Source organism: Phyllobates terribilis, unplaced genomic scaffold (assembly GCF_046119375.1).
Source record: "Phyllobates terribilis strain yellow unplaced genomic scaffold, ASM4611937v1 Scaffold_1__5_contigs__length_1240528914, whole genome shotgun sequence".
NCBI classification, from domain to species: domain Eukaryota; kingdom Metazoa; phylum Chordata; class Amphibia; order Anura; family Dendrobatidae; genus Phyllobates; species Phyllobates terribilis.
Window position 1 is genome coordinate 1,168,125,239 of NW_027362761.1, and position 19,328 is coordinate 1,168,144,566.

The following is a 19,328-nucleotide window of genomic DNA, read 5'->3' on the forward strand; positions in this document are numbered from 1 at the left end:
CGGGGCCCTGGCTACTCTTAATCCACCCCCGGGTATAATACCATGACAGCCAACTCTGATCTTCTCTGTGACATCTTTGAGAAGATCAAAGCCATGATCGCTGACCAGGATAGAAAGCTGATTGGTCCTGGGCGGGCTACCTACGTGAAAGGGGGATACTACCACTGTCGTGTGGGCATTAGTACTGTCGAGGACACAGATGCTCAGTACTATTACTATGTAAGGTTTTCCTTTGGGGGGGATTATTGTCTAGTGTACTATGAGTGGCCATAACACTATACTGTAGAGTGCTGAAAAAGCAATCAGTCAAAGAAGTCTGTAAGTTAATTTCTACAGAGACATGGAAGTCTTCATGGTGGCCTGGGCCAGATGAGAAGAGAAAATTAATCACGGAGAAGACATTACCCGTCAGTCACTCCATTTACTTGTAGAGTATTCACTTATATATTCGCTTATATGGTCTGCAGAATACGTATGTACAACTATTTGGTCCCTGTATGGTGGTTATATTGCATAATTTCAGTGTTTTTTGTTCGTTATCATTACCACTTTGCCTGGACCTTTAGGCTGTGTTCACTTGTAGTGTAAACATGTTTTTTTTCTGCTGAGTTTCTTTGCGCAGAAATTCTGCTGAGTTTAACTGTCCAAGCCAAGTGGATGTGATTTCATGAAAACTGCGCCCCCTGTGCATCTAAAGATACGGCTGAACTGTGCGATTTTGATGCTTTTTGTTATGCGGAACCTGAAAAAAAGGATGTAAAAAAAAAAAGCTTTTCTGTATTATAAAAACGCATAAAATGCTGTACCAAAAATGCATCAAATAATGGAGGAAAATGTGTAAAAGTGCTATAACCGGAGAAGATTGTTATTGCATACTTTGGTGCAGACACCAAAAACGTGCAGAAAAAAAGTGCAGCATTTACAGCATGTGGGAACATGACCTTACAGACATAAAAATGCAAGAGCTCATGTAGTGAAGCTTAAAAATAAAAAAAGTTCTGGCTGCTACAAATATAAATGAATGAACAAAAAAATAAATCCATAGGTCCGAACCTTTCCGGATACAGCACACAGTCACAGATGTGGGTTTACGCCTTGCAGTCCCTCACTGCAACCGCCCCGTTGATATCTACTCCTGCTGGGGCAGAAAGTAATGGTAAATGGGTGCGGCTAGAGGGGTGGCCAGAAATTTGATGTGGGGGATGATATTATATATATATATATATATATATATATATATATATATATACATTTGAAATCAAAGACAACGTTAGAAAATACATATAGCTGCGGCATTCCAGCATCAAGCTGGCGATGGTGGTGGGGAGGACCCTCAGGTCCAAAAGTTGTCCAAAGGCTTATTAGGGAGCTAGTTACACCACTGTGGGCCACTACAACTTCCGGCATGACCCTATTGTCAGTCGGGCAGCACTGTATAGGGTATTTCTTGAGTATTAGGATAATCGCTATAGCTCTACTCTTCGTGTCATTCTTGTGGTCGGAGAGAAGACATTACAAGTCTTTGGCACAGCCACATACACTGATCCAAGGTTAATGACATGACCGCAGGTTTACTCTCAGTAATCTCTGTGTCTGTGAGTAATTTGTTTATAGAAGTGAAGATTCCGACGTTGGATCGGACCCAACTGATGTCACCACAAAACCCTCCCGCCGTGCTGCTCTGCCCTCCATGACACCACACTTGGCTCCAGGGACTGCAGCATTAAATGTGAATGTAAAATAAATAGCAGCTCGTACTTTGTGTCACTGGCTTCTCCTTCATTATAATTTCATTTATTTAAAGATGTTCTCGGAAAGATTATTCTGCAAATGTGGGGGCAGGAATGTGTCCTATGCAGAGCAGCCTGGGCACTTCTCTCACATCGCAGAGACATTCTGTTATGTCATGTGGGATATGTAATGTCATATGCTAAATGTCCAACAGGGGGTCATTAACAAGCCCCCCACAGCTGCTTATCACTACACCAGGTGCAGATGGCAAACAGGTTGGTAAAGAGATAGACAGATAGGTGGATAGAAATAGATAAAGTTGCAATCAAAATGACTGATCCCCCATTGCAAATTCAATTTTATTAGCAAAATGTATAAATGTTCTGATGTTTGCAATGAAGCAATCACACAAGAACCATGAAAATAGCTCTACACAACTAACAGAACAAGTGGTTTCTAGAAAATTCACCATGAAATGCCACTTTTACTGACTACTGCAGTCTCAGGATAACTCACCCCTTCACAGTATCTTTAGTACTTAGTAGAGCCCCTCTGGTTGTTATGACCTGCTACAGATGTGGTGCATAGCCAGATCCAAGCTTCTGGCAGCTAAAAACTTAGTCCATTCCTCATGGCCAATTGCCTCCACGTCATTAATTTTCTTGTGTTTGCTGCTGCAGCCACCTTCTTTACATTCCACTAAAGATTTTCTTAGAGGTTCAAGTCAAGCAACTGTGATGGCCACTCTAGAATCTTGCAGGAATTCTTCTCAAACCAGAAAAACTGACCAGCACATCCAAACGAGTGTGCACAGGTGCCAGCTAAGACAATAATTCTAAAAGAAAATAATTCTTCTCAAACCAAGCCTTGGTGAACTCTGAGGTAGGCATCACTAATTCACCGTCATGCTTCACTGTGGACATAAACTGAGCCCTAGCCATGTTGCACTGTAGGCATCACCGAACCTCAGTCTTGCTTCACTGAAAGCATCACCAAGCCACCACCATGCTTCACTGTAGGCAGGGTGTTCTTTTCAGCGTATGCTTCATTCTTCCTTCTCCAGACATAATGCTGATACATAGGCCCGAAAAGTTCCAGTTTTGTTTTATCGCTCCACAGGACAGAATCCCAGAACTTCTCTGACTTATTTATATGGTTTGTGAGTATATTGGAGGTGACTTTTCTTGTACTGAGTCAATTGAGGTGACATCTTAGAGCTCAGGAATGGAGACTTTCAGTGTTTAGCAGAGTCAGACTGGAACTGATATTAGGCCCCTGCATTGGAAAGCAAATAGGCACATGCTGCCCCCTCACCTGGATCCATAGATGGGGTCTCAATTACAAATCTTACCTACCTTGTCTGACATTGGCATGCCACCTCATAGTAGTAATGCCCCCACTGTGCCTTCCTCCAGTAACAGTGCCCTCTCTGTACATCCACATAGTAGTAATGTCCTAATTGTGTTTACACATAGTAATGATACCCTTTATAGTATCGGTGCCCCTTTTGTGATTCTGTATAAAAACAGTGCCCCCATACAATCAACCCTCAACCTATGTGCCATTTTACTCCTGATGTGCCCGTCAATAAAAAAAAATAAAACTCTCCTCATGGAGAGCAGTGATGACCTCCTCCATACTGCCTTCACTGGCCTTGAGCAAGTGGCATGATGAAATGATGACCACGAATGATGTCCACGGCATTGCTGAATTCAGCCTATTGCCTACAAGAGTAAATGGCGCATCAGAAAGCTGATGGTTCTCCAGTTGTATCTCTAAGGACATTTAAACCCCCCTTTAATAATGAACAGTGCTTTTTCCAGCATTATGTAGACCATGTCACAAGACAAAAGAAACTAAGTGGCCGAATGATCAAAACATTAAAATCATCAAAACATTATAATTTGGGGTCCAGGAACTCCCCAGATCTCAATACCATTGAGAACCTGTGGTCAATCCTCAAAAAGCAGGAGAAGAAACAAAAACACGGAAATTGTGATCAACTCCAAGCACTGGTTAGACAATAATGGGCAGTCATTAGTTAGGATTTGGTCCAGAAACTGATATCCAGATGCCAGGATGAAGGGTAGAAGTCGTGGAAAAAAAGATCAAGGATGCAAATATTGAGTCTTTCCATAAACTTAAAAAAAAGTATGAAACATCTGATTGACAGGTCTAAAAGCACTGAAGCTGCAAACTTTGTGAAAACCAAAATTTGTGTCAGTCTTAAAACTTTTAGTCAAAACTATGGATCCACATCTCCATCATTGTACTCTTATTAAGCCCAGCTACATGGCTTGTTGTTTGTACTGCAGTACTGTAACTCTCAATGAGACGTCTGCACCTGTCTACAGGTATTTTGGCTGACTCCTTGTGAGCCAACTGCTCCCATTGTCTCACGTGTGAAGGTGCCTTCTCCAGACTACAGATTTTAGCTCCTTCCACAGAGGTTCAATAGGATTTAGATCAGGGCTCATAGAAGCCACTTCAGAAGACTCCAATGCTTTGACCTCATCCATTCTTGGATGTTTTTAGCTGTGTTTTGGGTCATTATCCTATTGGAGAACACATGACCTGCAACTCAGACAAAGCTTTCTGAGATTGGTCAGCACATTTTTCTCCAGAATGCTTTGATAGTCTTGAGATTTCATTGAACTCTGAACAGATTCAAGCCCCCCTGTGCCAGATGCAGCAAAGCATACCTAAAACATAACTAAGCCTCCTCCATGTCTCACAGTAGGTACAATGTTCTTTTCTTTGTATGCTTCATTTTTACGTCTGTGAACATAGAGCTGATGTGACTTGCCAAAAGGCTCCAGTTTTGTCTCATCTGTCCAAAGGACATTCTCCCAGAAGCTTTGTGGCTTGACAATATGCATTTTGGCAAATTCCAGTCTCGCTTTCTATGATTTGCTTTGAATAGTGGTTTCCTCCTCTGTCATTCTCCATAAAGTCCACTTTGGTCAAGACACTGACGGATGTGACACTGATGTACCTTGGCCTTGGAGTTCACCTCTAATCTCTTTGGAAGTTGTTTTGGGCTCTGTGCTTACCATTCATATTATCAGTTTCTACTATTTGTCATCAATTTTACTCTTGTGGCCATGTCCAGGGAGATTGGCTACAGTCCCATAGACCTTAAACTTCTGAATAAAATGTGCAACTGTAGTAACAGGAAAATTAAGTTGTTTGGAGTGGAGATGTCTTATAGACTTTACCTTTGACATGTTTGTCTATAATTTTCTTTTTAGTCTCCCCAGACAATTCTCTCCATAGCTTTCTTTGATCCATGTTCTGTGCGGTACATACCATGATAACAAACAGCACAGTGACTACTTTTCATCCTGTAAATAGGTAAACTCAGTACAACTGAATACAAATTTGTAGACACCTGTGATGCTAATTACAGGACACACCTCAGTTTCACATGTCCCTAGGGTCAAATTAGTTTTAAACTTTTGTAGGGGTAGCATCATTTTTATCAGGGCCATTATCATTAGTTTGTTTTTTTTCTGTTGAACCAAAATTCAAAAACAAAGTCTGTGTGTCACTGGTTGATATTAGGTTAATTTAAATTAAAAAAAAAATACTTTTGTCACTTTCGAGCTATTTCAGTGACTATTGTGGGTTTTTCTTACTTTAACAGAAGGTACCAACAATTTTGTCCATGTGTATACCCCAAAATGATATCAATAAAAAACTACAGCTCGTCACGTAAAAGCAATACCATTCCTTTGTCAGAAAAGGAAAACGTTATACATCTCAGAAAGTGACGCCAAACTTCCAATTTTTATTTCATTTTTTTTACAAAGTTCAGATTTTTTTTGCCACTGAAATAAATATATAAAAAACGCATATGTTTGGTATCGTCATAATCTGTCCTGAAGAATCATGTCGCCAGGTAATTTTTGCAGCACAATGAATGTCGTAAAGAAAACCATTGTATGAAAACCTAAAAAACAATGGCAAAATTTTCATTTTTTTCTCCTTTTAAAATCGATTGGAATCTTTTTCCAGTTTTTCCATACATCATATGCTAATTTAATGGTGTCATTCAAATCGTCGACTCTCGTCCAAATTCGTCCCTCATTCCAAAATAAAAAAAGTTACGGTTCTCGGAAGAAAGGTAAGGGGAAAAAAAGCACAAAAAAAAAAATTGCCCGGTCAGGAACAACAAATAAAGAGAAAAAAAAAATTAAAAATACTGATGAAACTGTAGTGAAAAATGCTGAAAAATGATATAAAACTAAAGAAAATGCTTTCAGTGGTGGTCAGAGCATTCTGGGAGTTGTAGTTCCATATCAGCTATAGAGCCACAGCTTGAAGAACCCTGGTATAAATGACACTGCAGACTTTTGTAGGTTGAATGCCACACATACACAGTCCTTTGTACGACTCTATTAATCACGGATTATTTTCATCTATCAGCTGCAGTCTCGGAGGCACCACATGCAGAAAAAAAAAAAGTGAAAATAAATGACATAGTGAAATCTTATTTTATAAAAGTGCTATGAATTGGGTCTTTAGGAAAAAAAAAGCCAAGCCTTGGTGCCAGTTGAAAATGTTTGCTTTGGGGGTGAGTTATAAGGTTGGCGTCAGACAGGGCAAAAGGCATGCAAGCGGAATGCAATGTTGGGAGGAAGCGTCAGGTCACTCAATCACTGGCACGTTGCCCAGAAGCAACTGGATGCCTTCATTTTTTCAAGGTAAACAGATCTCTCGCAGTTTAAAGAAATCTGAAAATGCAAAATCGGGTTTGTCTGGACTCATTCAGCTTCCCCGCACAATGCACTGTGTGGTCTTCTGTGCCCTACACATAGGGAAGAAAATCCCACTCTACCTATATCCATCCCACTACTTCTCTAGGGTTGTGCACCCAACACATAGTGATGAAGTCCTGGAGAACAGGACTAGGTAGCTTAGGGCCATTAAAGAGGTGGTCACTATAATCAGGACCTCCTTCTTGACAGAGTAGAGAACAACTAATTACCCTACACTCGGTTGGACCTGGTATGGATAAAGAATTATTAAAATTGCCTCCAGTGGATAGACTAGGTAAGGTTATATGGGTTATTACAGTAAGGCAACCTTATGATTCAAAGATACAGTCCTGGGATTTACATGTTCCTAGCCCACAATTGGGTGGTCTCAGGTTGGGTTGGAGGAGATCATGTGCATGATCAAAAGGAGGGATAAAATACTGTAGAATTGCCAAAAATGAATAACTAATGTTGCCCTGACCATGAGAACCCCACAACCTATGAAGTCTAAAAGCTCTAGTAGGGGAAATGGACAGTTTCACCAGAGGTGAATCTAGGTTTTCCTGCACTCAGGACAAAAATTAAATTTGGCGCACCCTCCTATACACAGATTAAGCAGTTTCAGTAGTCATCATATGTGATTAGCATACTTAGTCATGGGCCAACTAGCTTTTCTTCCTAATTTTCTCAATGTTCAGGGCAAAACTAAAGCCTCTGCTTCAATGAAAGAAGCAGGAAGGAAAGCTAATCAGCACGTGACCATAATTATGAAAATAGCATATGAGTGGTCATGGGAAGAGCACTGGGACCAGCAACCAGAGTCGAATCCTGACAGTAAGTATATTACATGCTCTTAGGATCTGGCATGCTACAGTGTTTAATGTTATAATTAATGCTCCTAACATAAATACAGATGTAGTAATTCTTAGCTTGTCAGACAGCGCAACACTTTATTAATTAATTTATTAATTTTTATATTTCCCGTTATCTGACAAGTTATGGATTGCTACATGTGTACAGGATCAGAACCAATAATAGCACAAGAAAACATCAACAGCACCATCATCAGTACAGGAATACATCACCAGAACCATAGTCAGTACAGGAATATATCACCAGAACCACCAACCGAAGAGAAATAGAGTTTCACAACCCTCATCAGTACAGAACTATATCAACAGAACTAACATCAGTACAGGACTACATCACAAGAACCATCATCAGTACAGAACTATATCAACAGAACTAACATCAGTACAGGACTACATCATAAGAACCATCATCACTACAGGAATACATCACCAGAACCACCATTGTTAAATACAGTAAATACATCACCAGAACTGCAAACAGTAGAGAAATGCAGTATCACAACCATCATCAGTACAGAAATATAGTGGTGTGAAAAAGTGTCCCCTTCCTGATTTCTTATTCTTTTACATGTTTGTCACACTTAAATGTTTCAGATTACAAAACAAATTTAAATATTATACAAAGATAACACAAACACAGCATGTCTTCCAGGTCCTGAAGCAGCAAAACAGCCCCAGACCATCACACTACCACCACCATATTTTACTGTTGGTATGATGTTCCTTTTCTGAAATGCTGTGTTACTTCTATGCCACATGCAATGGGACATACACCTTCCAAAAAGTTCAACTCTTGTCTCGTCAGTCCACAGCGTATTCTCCCAAAAGTCTTGGCAATCATCAAGATGTTTTCTGGCAAAATGATGTTCCTTTTCTGAAATGCTGTGTTACTTCTATGCCACATGTAATGGGACATACACCTTCCAAAAAGTTCAACTCTTGTCTCGTCAGTCCACAGCGTATTCTCCCAAAAGTCTTGGCAATCATCAAGATGTTTTCTGGCAAAATTGAGACAAGCCTTTATGTTCTTTTTTCTCATCAGTGGTTTTCGTCTTGAAACTCTGCCATGCATGCCATCTTTGCCCAGTCTCTTTCTTATTGTGGAGTTGTGAACACTGACCTTAACTGAGACAAGTGAGTTCTTTGGATGTTGTTTTGGGGTCTTTTGTGACCTCTTGGATGAGTCATCGCTGCGCTCTTGGCGTAATTTTGGTAGGTCGGCCACTCCTGGGAAGGTTCACCATTGTTCCATGTTTTCGCCATTTGTGGATAACGGCTCTCACTGTGGTTTGCTTGAGCCCCAAAGCTTTAGAAATGGCTTTATAACAGTTCCAGAATGATAGATCGCAATTACTTTGTTTCTCATTTGTTCCTGAATTTCTTTGGATCTCATCGCAGCATGATGTCTAGCTTTTGAGGATCTTTTGTTCTACTTTACTTTGTCAGGCAGGTCCTATTTAAGTGATTCCTTGATTGAAAACAGGTGTGGCAGTAATCAGGCCTGTGTGTGGCTAGGGAAATTGAACTCAGCTTCCCAAAGATGTCATAAATCACAGTTAATTTATATTTTAAGGGGAGGCAATCACTTTTTCACACAGGGCCCTGTAGGTTTGGATTTCTTTTTCCCTTAATAATAAAGACCTTCATTTAAAAACTGCATTTTGTGTTTACATGTGTTATCTTTGTCTAATATTTACATTTGTTTAGTGATCTGAAACATTTAAGTGCGACAAACATGTAAAAGAATAAGAAATCAGGAAAGGGGCAAACACTTTTTCACTCCACTGTATATCATCAGAACTATCATCAGTACAGGAATACATCACAAGAACCATCATCAGTACAGGACCATCAGTATCAGAACCGCCATTTTTAAATTAATACATCACCAGAACCATCATCACTACAGGAATACAACACCAGAACATTAGTACATGAATGCATTACCAGAACCACCATCAGAGCATGAATACGTCGTCAAGCTCAGAATAGCAATCAATTGTAATGTCAATTCAGCACCATATACAATTGTATCACATGAACATACAACTCCCAGTATGTCCTTAACAATGGTAAGAAGATACTGCAAATTATTGTAAACAGCCATCATCAGACTGTGAATCATACAGAAACCACAGTACTGATGAGATGTAGTCAATATTACAAGTAAACATTTATATCCATGTACCTTACATGTGACATCTTCTCTGATTGAAAGCTTTCTCATCCCTTTCTTCTCCATCCACTCCAGATGCTATGATGACTTTGGACATCCAAAGCTCATCTCTGCAAACTTCCATCTTCTCCAGCCTTCTGCAGCACATCTCAACAGGGTGCCCTTAAAAATAGCAGTAACTTTATAATGCTACTGAATAAAAATATCTGCCCTATGTCGTGCCCCTGGATAATTGCCTATTACTGTGCTCCTTGCACAAAATATGACCCCCACATTGTCCTTCTTATGGTACACGGCCTCCACATTGTCCTCTCCTATAAAATATTGTCTCCACTATGCCCACTCTTTTAGCTAACAGGGGAGGACAGTGGTGGGTATAGTTCATAACTTCCACACTGTCCGTCTATATTAGCTATAACCGCAACACCATCTCTATCTTAAAGGGAACCTGTCATGTCCCCAAATGAAAATATTCTCCAGATGTAAAGTTGATCTGCACATTAATAGTACTCTAAAGCTACCTGGCCACCACACTGAAAGTGCAGCTACCAGGAGGAAATGAACTTTATTCCTCCTGGCAGCCTCTGGCTTTCAGTCATGGAGGCATATCAGAGTGTTTACAGTCACTGCACAATACACAGTGAGAAGCACCTGTAAGCACGTCCCGTCACATTGACTGACAGCTAACTCTGCAGTGAATCAGTGCCCACCAAGACTGTGTGCATACCGGTACTGACACTGTTTGTGCTTAGTTGATCACATACAGTGTCAGTGCGCACAAGCACACGCGTCAGCTAACTTTAGGCAGCATTTGTTCTGGAATGTGAACACTGTCAATCAGAAGCAGGGGAATCCCCCAATATGCAAAATGAGGGAGCGCAACAGTGCACCGAGCTCTTGACCACATCAAGGTGCACTGAAGCCCCCTCATCTGCATACGAATTAAAAGTTATTTTCTCAGGCACTGCACCAGTAACATTGCTAGCATGACTTTTATAATACGTCCTCTATATCTCTGTACAGCTTGTTTAAAATGCATTTTGGCGGATAAACTTCACAATATAACTAGATTTGTTATTAAATAGATCTCTGCGAGCACTGAGCAGTGTGAGATCTCAGCAGCCACAGTAAGAAGGACACCGATGAGATGTCAGTCAGATAAGGTGGGTTGAAATTTCACAGCAAGGGGTATGGACACTGAGGAGCTGTCAATCAGGTAAGGTGGGTGGAGATTCAGCAGCAGAGAGACGGTGTCACGCAGTGCCTAGGGACTGTGGGCACCTACACAGCTCCCTATTCTATCCCTGTACCCCGGATAGTGTAGATGCTGCAATCTCATACCTTGCTATGCTGCTATCTTAATCCTTATCTGTTCCCTCCCTCACCCAGCGAGGTGTGATGTCAAAGTGTATTGGAAAATACTAACCAGACTGATAAGGGAAGACAGACAGGGATAAAATAAAACTACAATCATACAAAATACACTCACAAAACAACAGAGTGGGAAACAGGGGAGGAAGGAAGAAACCAAATGGGAGAAGATAAGAATAAACACGTGAACCAATTCCACGCAGCAATCTCCTGAAAACCTCTCCTGCCAACTCCAAACACCAAACTTCTCCTTTAACTCCAAACCAGGAAGTAGAACTATCACTGACAACTCCCAAGTGCCAGAGGCAAGCATATATACCAGAGAGGAGTGGCCAACACAGAACAGCTGAGACAATTCAGGATGGAGACCTCCAGGAGATCAACAGAGCTGATTAACCCTTGCAATGACAGAGCAAGGAAAACCTGAACTGTTTAATAGTATGGTGAAGCAGTTCTAATCAGTGCAGGAGTGCGTGTGACCAGACACCTCAATCTTCTGGCCCCTCTCTGTCGTGGTATCCCCGTGACATTCGGAAAACAGTGGAAGGTGTCCATCAGGCTAGATATTCAGGGATTCAGCAGCAGAAGGGAGAAGGGACACTGAGTACCTGTCAATCAGGCTAGGTGTGAGGAGATTGGCTGTAAACAAAAATAATTACACAGCTATTTTGACATGGATTTTCAATGTAAGTACATCAGCCTCAGCAGATCTATTTAACTGTGAATGCAGTTGTAGTTTGCAATCTGATGACAGATCCACTATAACTGAAGCCTAAAATGCACCCCCTTCAGTGGTGGATGACGCCAGACAAACTTTTCGTCCTCAATTCTTTACAAAACCTACAGGCAGGAACATTAAGAAGTTAATCAGCACAAAATATTGGACCTAATAGCAGCGGTACAGTTGTAAGAAAAGTCTTTGCTGTGAGAATTATTAGGTTTTTAGAGGTTTTCAGTTTCTAGATTTAAACCTAAGTCTTCCCATTCACATACAGCAAATAGAGATGATGAAAATGGTGAAGAATGTTAAAAACTGAACGGACTTTTTGATCTTTTTTTTTTTATTCCGAGTTCTCTGCGCACTAAAAAGCACAAGGTGAGATTTCCTTTCAGTGACTCTGCTCATTTATGTAATGCTGGATAATGTGCACAATGGCATAGACAGACGGACGCCGTTGCTCTCTCCGCACTCAGGAAGGAAGAGGTATGAGAGCACACTTGAGTAAGTGTGGATAGCAAGAGATGCCTTTATTTTGTCAGCTGCTGAGTCACGTGGTTATATCCTGCACCTGTGAGACTGTACACCGTGGCAGCTATTAACAGCCGCTAACACAGATATGATGTCATGTATCTGACCTCTCAGCCGCCGAGCACTAAGCCGCAGCCTGGGGCAATTTTTAAATGTCTCCTTTGGTGCAGTGTATCATATGTTCTGGGTCGCGCACACAGTACCAGAGATATGGGGAAACATGCAGAAACTCTGCATCAGTGAGAAGTTGTCATCAGAAAACTATGCTGGCCAGAGGTCCCTTACAATAATGTCACTTCTCAGCTTGTGCTGCGTACCCTGAGGCAGTGCCAATCATCACATTATCATTACAGGTAGAAAATGTGACACCTCAATTATAAAGCTGGAGGAAGATAACACAGGAAGGCTCTATTGCCAATAGAGGATGGAGAAAGCTCAACTCCTCCTCCCTCTCTCTGCACAGGGACCTCTGCATAGGACAGACCATGCACACTACACGCTCCTATGGAAGCTATTACTTTGTTTTCTTGGTTGGTTTATTTATGTCCAGGTGCCTGATGCAATTAGAGCTTTTGTTACAACAGTTCTTGGGGCAAATTATAGGAAGGATAACAAAGGACATCTGACTCGCCCAGGGTGATGGGGACGACTCGGTACCCGGGCCTTTTGCCTGACCTTGGGGATGTCGCGGTGGTCGGCTCCGGGGCCCGTACTCTGGGGTCAGCTTTTAAAAAGGGATTGGTTTGTTTATTAGTTTTATTAAAGTTCGTGACGCCTCCTGTGGTGTCTGGTGAGGATCACCAGCGCTGCAGCAGTCCACTGAGGCCGGTGTTGTGGCAGCTTAGATAGTATCGCTCCCCACAGGTGGAGCAGGGCCTCAGGGCAGCGTAGGAGGGGGGATGCAGGGCAGACGAGACCCAGCCGGGTCAGAGCAAGAACAGGGACAGACACGATAGTCACTTCAGTACCTTTTACTGGTGGAAACTCAGGCACATCCTGGAGCACTGGAGGGTGAACAGTGCATATCAGGATCCTCCCCAATGAGCAGGTGTAGGGCCTCCTGTTACTTGCCTCTGCGTAGTAAGTTTCTGACCTGCCTGGAGCTAGGCCTAACTTTGTCTCTGTCCTGCGCTGACTGACCTTGTGGTAGGGCCTTTTCTTGGAATACACGCTCCTCAGCTTGCGGGGCCTATGTGTTTCCCGGCTCTATTATGTATCAGCACTTTAGTGATCCTGGGACTTGTAGTTCTCCAGGGATTCCGGTTATGCCTTACTGGGTCATAGCGATCCCGGTAAGCTTCGGACCCGGTGTCCGGTAAATTCTTCGGGGTGAGCTAGTTAAGCTCCTCTGCCCCCTATGTACTAACTCTCCACTCGCCTTCGGCCTACTCGGGCCCTCACTAGGCTATACACACTAACGGCAGCTTGCCGCGTTTCACCGATCTTATGGCGCCAGCACACCTTAAGCTCTAACTGAGCTTACCTCTGCAGACAGATTTCTGCAGGAACCGAACTGAGAACTCTGTCCCTCTCTGACTGTGAGCAGGAACTCTGTTCTGGCTAGACTGCCAACTGAAACTAGACTCAACTGCCTGGCTCCACCTTCCCTATTTATCTCCCTAACGGGCTCACTCTGCTGTTATGAGGTGGAAGGTGGAGATGTGTGAATGTTTATGGGGGCCTCTTGTGGAGGATTCCATCAATGCACTCTTCTAGGATCTGTGATACCAAGCGCAGCTGGGCGTCACACATCTGTCCAGGGGCCATCGACCATATGTTCTCTCCTGTCCTTGTAGACTTTCCTAGTGAATACTCTTCCTTATTATTTTGAGGCAGATTCTGGTTCTGACTTTTATCCTAAGTCATGTGACAAGACTTGTTAGAGAGTTGATATTGACTTTTAGGATTGCTACTTCGTATAGGTGGCACTAGAGTTCTAGTCCTCTTCCTCTCTGAAGAGACAATTTGCATATTTCCCAGAAGAGCATTGCGGCTTAAAAGTCTCCTCACCTTGGCATGCTTGACATGTCACTCTCCACAAGGAGAAACATTATCCCTTGGCCCCTTGGATCCCGGTCAGATGCCTCTCACCCAGCCAAACCAGATGTCACACTGCACTGACGTGGGGCAGTACCCCGAAACACAATGTCTGCAAATTAAGATTGTGGCTCTGGCATTTATCCTAAGTCATGTGACAAGGCTCGTTAAAGAGTCGATATTGACTTTTAGGATTGCTACTTCGTATAGGTGGTACTAGAGTTCTAGTCCTCTTACTCTCTGAAAAGACAGTTTGCATTGTATGATGTGAAATGTGTGAAATGTAATGTAGAAAGTATAGCGTGTTATATATACTAATGCTGCTGTGTGGGTGCTGTATTGGTAATGCCAAAGGTAACCAGGTACACTCAGCTCAGGGGTAGGGACAGTATAGAAAATGTAGTGCTTAGTTAGTGATAGATAGGAACATTAAGATAGATAAGGCAGTGGTGGGCCTTATTAGTGTACAGTAATAGGAATAGTATAGTATACAGTTAAATGTTTGCGACCAGTTCAGCATGGGAGGGGGTCAAGAAAAAAGAGGAAGCATTTCCTCGTTTAGTGAGTATGTGGTAGTTAGAGAAAGTGTGAGGTTCGTGTAAAGTTCAGGTTCAAGTTGCAGTGGGCTGGAGGCAGTACAGATCGTACTGGCAGTATGAGGTTGAACCCGATTTCCTGAAGACATTCCTGTAACGTCTGGGGCCTAAGGCCCGAACTAGGCACTGAGGAGTGTGTCTTAATCCCTTCCATACAGTGGAAGCTGGATGGGGAAACGCTCTCGAGAGTGCTGTGGTGCCGAGCTTGAAATCCCTGGGGCTGACAGGAGGATCAAGTATAGGGGTATTCCGAGCTGAACATAAGCATGAGCTTGAAATGTACTGTGTTGATGGAGGGTACTGTGCCCGATACTACGTGTTAAAGACTGATGTACTTGAACTGTCCAGTAACGTTGAACTTGTTATAATGACCCAGGTGTCCCCTGATGTGTGTGCGGCTGGTCCTGGACCTAAGTATGTGCATGCAGTGAAAGCCTTCGGCCTGCAAGTAAGTACAATGCAATGTACACAGCACGACACTAATAGACTGGGACACTGGTTGTTTGTGAGGTGCCAGGGCATGGAGAAGCAGCTGCTCGCCCACAGCTACCGCCCTAGGTATCTTACAACTTGGCATAGTTTGCAAGACGAAATCATGCATCGTGAAAACGTGAAAGATGTGGGGAAAATTTCAGTAAAAACTAAGAGGGTGACTGTTGGGGAACCCAAAATGGGGGACGATGGCGCGAAAACCAGAGGAGGTTACGCCTGTCGTAGGAGTCTGGGGAGCGAAAAGGAACAAAAGCCTGTCCTGCCCAAGAGGTGGTCCATATGGAGAAGACGTTCCATCGTGAGCGGTGCCCACCCAAGATGGGCACGGCGGAAGAAAAAGAAACCCCGTCCGTCTCTGTGTCACTGGAAAACAGGCGGGGACATGCACAAAATGGGCGGAGAAACAGGATGCAATCTCACCCATGTAAAGGTGGAGTCCCGGAAGAGTACACACTGAGGAGAGTGAGCATGTGCCATTGTGGGAACGATTGAGTGAGGAGAAGGACGTCAGGATGGAGCAGTACCTGGTTCCTGTAGAGTGAGACAGCTGGCGATACGGCATCACCCTCCGTGGTGGGTCCAGAGGGGCCAATTGGAAACAAAGGCTGGCAGAAGCAGAGGAGAAGATGCGGCGGGAGGTCTAAGGGCAGTGGAGACTCTAATGGCCATCGGGCTTCTGGAAGAGGACCTCATGGCAAAAAGCCTGCCAAAACTTCTGGAAATGGGGCTCGAGGACCAGACAGAGGCAGACTTGCGACAGTGGACGAGGCCTAGCGGCAGTGAAGAGCAGTTGAAGGCGAATGTTGCGGTCTGACCGGTGAGTCCACCACAGCCGGCTACCCCCAAGCCCCTGCCCGTTATGTTTGAGGAGGAGGTACCAACCCCCACCCCCGAAGAGGCGAGATTGATAGGGGGGGTGGTTGACCAAAAGAAGCGGCGGGAGAAGTGGGTGCGGGCTGAACTGGGACATTCCAGGGGAGGAGCAGTTGCTAGCCGGATGACCCCCGGCCTCATCCAGTTTTTTAATCCCATCCGGGGATACGGCTTCATCCTTGAGGCCTGAACTGGGGACAGAATTTATGTTAATTTATGTTAATGCCGGTTCCAATCATTTACAACATACCCTACAACAGTGTGACTGGGTCACCTTCATTAAGGAGGACGGGCATAGAGGGTGGTACACGGTAGCGGTCACCTTAGTCTCTCCTGAAGAGAACCAGAGAGCGACAGAAATTCAGGAGGTCATGCGACCGCAGGCAGCAGCCGCTCCACAGGCGAGGGCTACCACCCCTAGGACACCAAGCCCAGTTCCTCAGCAGGTAGCAGCAGAGCCTCAAGCAAGGGCCACACCCAACCCATTGAGCCAAGTGCCCCAAGTGCTGGGAGAGACGATCCGGAGGGGTAGCGGAGAGTCCAGCTTGTGTGACACCTCTATGGGCACCACCATCTTCGTCTACCAGGGCCCACAATCAGCCACCTACATTGGGAAGATGGGAGCCCAGGAGTCGTGGATATGACGCGGCCACACTAAAACTGGAGTTAAAGTGTCGGCCGGAAGTAATAATTGCACGTAATATAGGACTGTTCTGTGTCCCTGAGGGCAGGAGGCTTTAAATGTGTTAAATGTTTTTTCCCCCCTCCACGTTACTTTGCTCATGTTTGCATACACCCCTGCTAGATTGCAGGACTGTGAACTCTTAAGGGGCCAGAAACTCTTGTGGCCTATGAACTGTGTGCAACTGCCCCATGGACTTTGTCCCATTGTTTCCATGGACTCTACCCCATATTTTTCATGAACTTCTCTACAGGGACTGTTGGGCAGCACTGTGCATCTTATAGCGACTGTGGTTCACAAAAGGGTAAGGGGGAGGAAATGGACGACCCAAGGATCGAGCCAGGTCAGAACTATGAGGACAGTATGTATTGTGCTCCTGGATTGTCAGAGCTGGTGTTTTGTTGGCCAACGGGCCGTTATTTTCAGGAATGTAGACACTCTGTGTCGGGGTCCTCGGAGCAGTGGGATCAAGGTCATGTGGACCCATGGAAAAAAATGGACAACCCGATGTGCCTGCCGGGTTGAAGAGAAAAGGACTGTGGGGTTATCATTATGTGAGTCAAAGGGCTGGTGTATTAAAGAACTTGGACTCTATGTTCCATAGTCCCAACCGAGTGGGACTGAGGTCAAGGTTGACTGACAAAAAGTCACTTTTTGTCCCTGGACGGAGGGAGCATTAAAGTTTATATGTATTTAAAGTGAAAGTGTATTTTATGTGTTTAGGTATAAATTATTGTCTTGCGGGTTCCATTATGGTCGAGGATGACCATATTTAAAGAGGGGAGGTATGTAAGTGCATGACAGAAACTGTTGTATACCTGCCCCTGAAGACTACTATTGTAGTTTGAATATTGACTAAGGTTTTAGTGCATTTTATGTGAAATGTGTAAAATGTAATGTAAAATGCAGAGTGTTATAGGTACTGATGCTGCTGTGTGGGTACTGTATTGGTAATGCCTAAGGTAACCTGGTACACTCAGTTCAGGGGTAGGGAAAGTATAGAATATAGTTTAGTGCTTAGTTAGTGATAGATAAAAAAAATTAGGATAGATAAGCCATTGGTGGGCCTTATTAGTGTACAGTAATAGGAATAGTATAGGATACAGTTAAATGTTTGTAACAAGCCCAGCATGGGAGAGGTCAAGCAAAAAGGGGATGCATTTCTTCGTTTTAGTGAGTATGAGGTAGTTAGAGAAAGTGTGAGGTTCATGTAAAGTTCAGGTTCAAGTTGCAGTGGGCTGGAGGCACGTGGAGTATAGAACGTTCTGGCAGCATGAGGTTATACAAGATTTCCTGCGGACATTCCTGTAACATCTGGGGCCTATTGACCAAACTAGACACTGAGGAGTGTGTCTTAATCCCTTCCATACAGAGGAAGCCAGATGGGGAAACACTTGAGGGAAATGTAACGAATCTTGAGAATGCTGTGGTGCCAGGCGGGAAATGCCTGGGGCTGACAGGAGGATCAAGCTTAGGAATAGTCTGAGCTGAACGTAAATGAGAGCTTGAAATGTACTGTGTTGATGGAACTGGAGGGTGCTGTGCCCGATACTGCATGTTAAAGACTGATGTACTTAAACTGTCCAGTAATGTTGAACTTGTTATAACGAACCAGGTGTCCCCTGATGTGTGTTCGGCTGATCCTGGACCTAAGGATGTGGATGCTGTGAAGGCTTCGGCCTACATGTGAGTGCAAAGCAATGTACACAGCACGACTCTAATGAACTGGGAAACTGTTTGATTGTGGGGTGTCAGGACGTGGAGGAGCAGCAGATCGCCCATGGCTACTGCCCTGGGCACCTTGCAAATGCTCCATACACCCTCACAAGAGATGAGATTAAAACATCCCAACAGGTCTATTGTACGGGGGTTAGCTGGTGTAAAATGGGGTATAACAAGGAACACGAACACAACAGGTATGTAATGTGCCTGGATGCTACGATAGTGTGGTGCAATCCCTGGGGGGGTGTAAAACAGTACAGCTATTACACTATAAGTTCCCCAATTCTATTTATGCTGTTGTCCCACAGTTAAAGGGTTTGTCCAGGCTTGAGGCTCAAGTCTGCAGTCACTCTATATGACTACAGACTTGTGAATCCTCACAGCGTGGAATGTGTGATCTGTCAAGATTCTCCAATGCAGGCACTGGTTGGCACATGACCGCAAGTATTTGATTTGCATACATGTGGTCGGAATGTGGCTAGAAGTATGCAAATCATATACTTGTGATCAAATGACCACTTGCTCCTGTTGCCAGCGCCGAACAATCCTGACAGTGCGCACTGTGAATGCTGTGAGAATTCACAAGTCTACAGTCACATTGGGTGACTGCAGATTTGAGCCCCAAACCTGGACAACCCTTTTAAGAAAGACACTTTCCCTTTAAGTGACAACAGACACACTCTAACTTCTAAAACATAACCCATAATGCAATGCAAGTAATTCTGTCTAACATTGGGGCCCAGTTGTCACAGATGTTGGTGCGCATA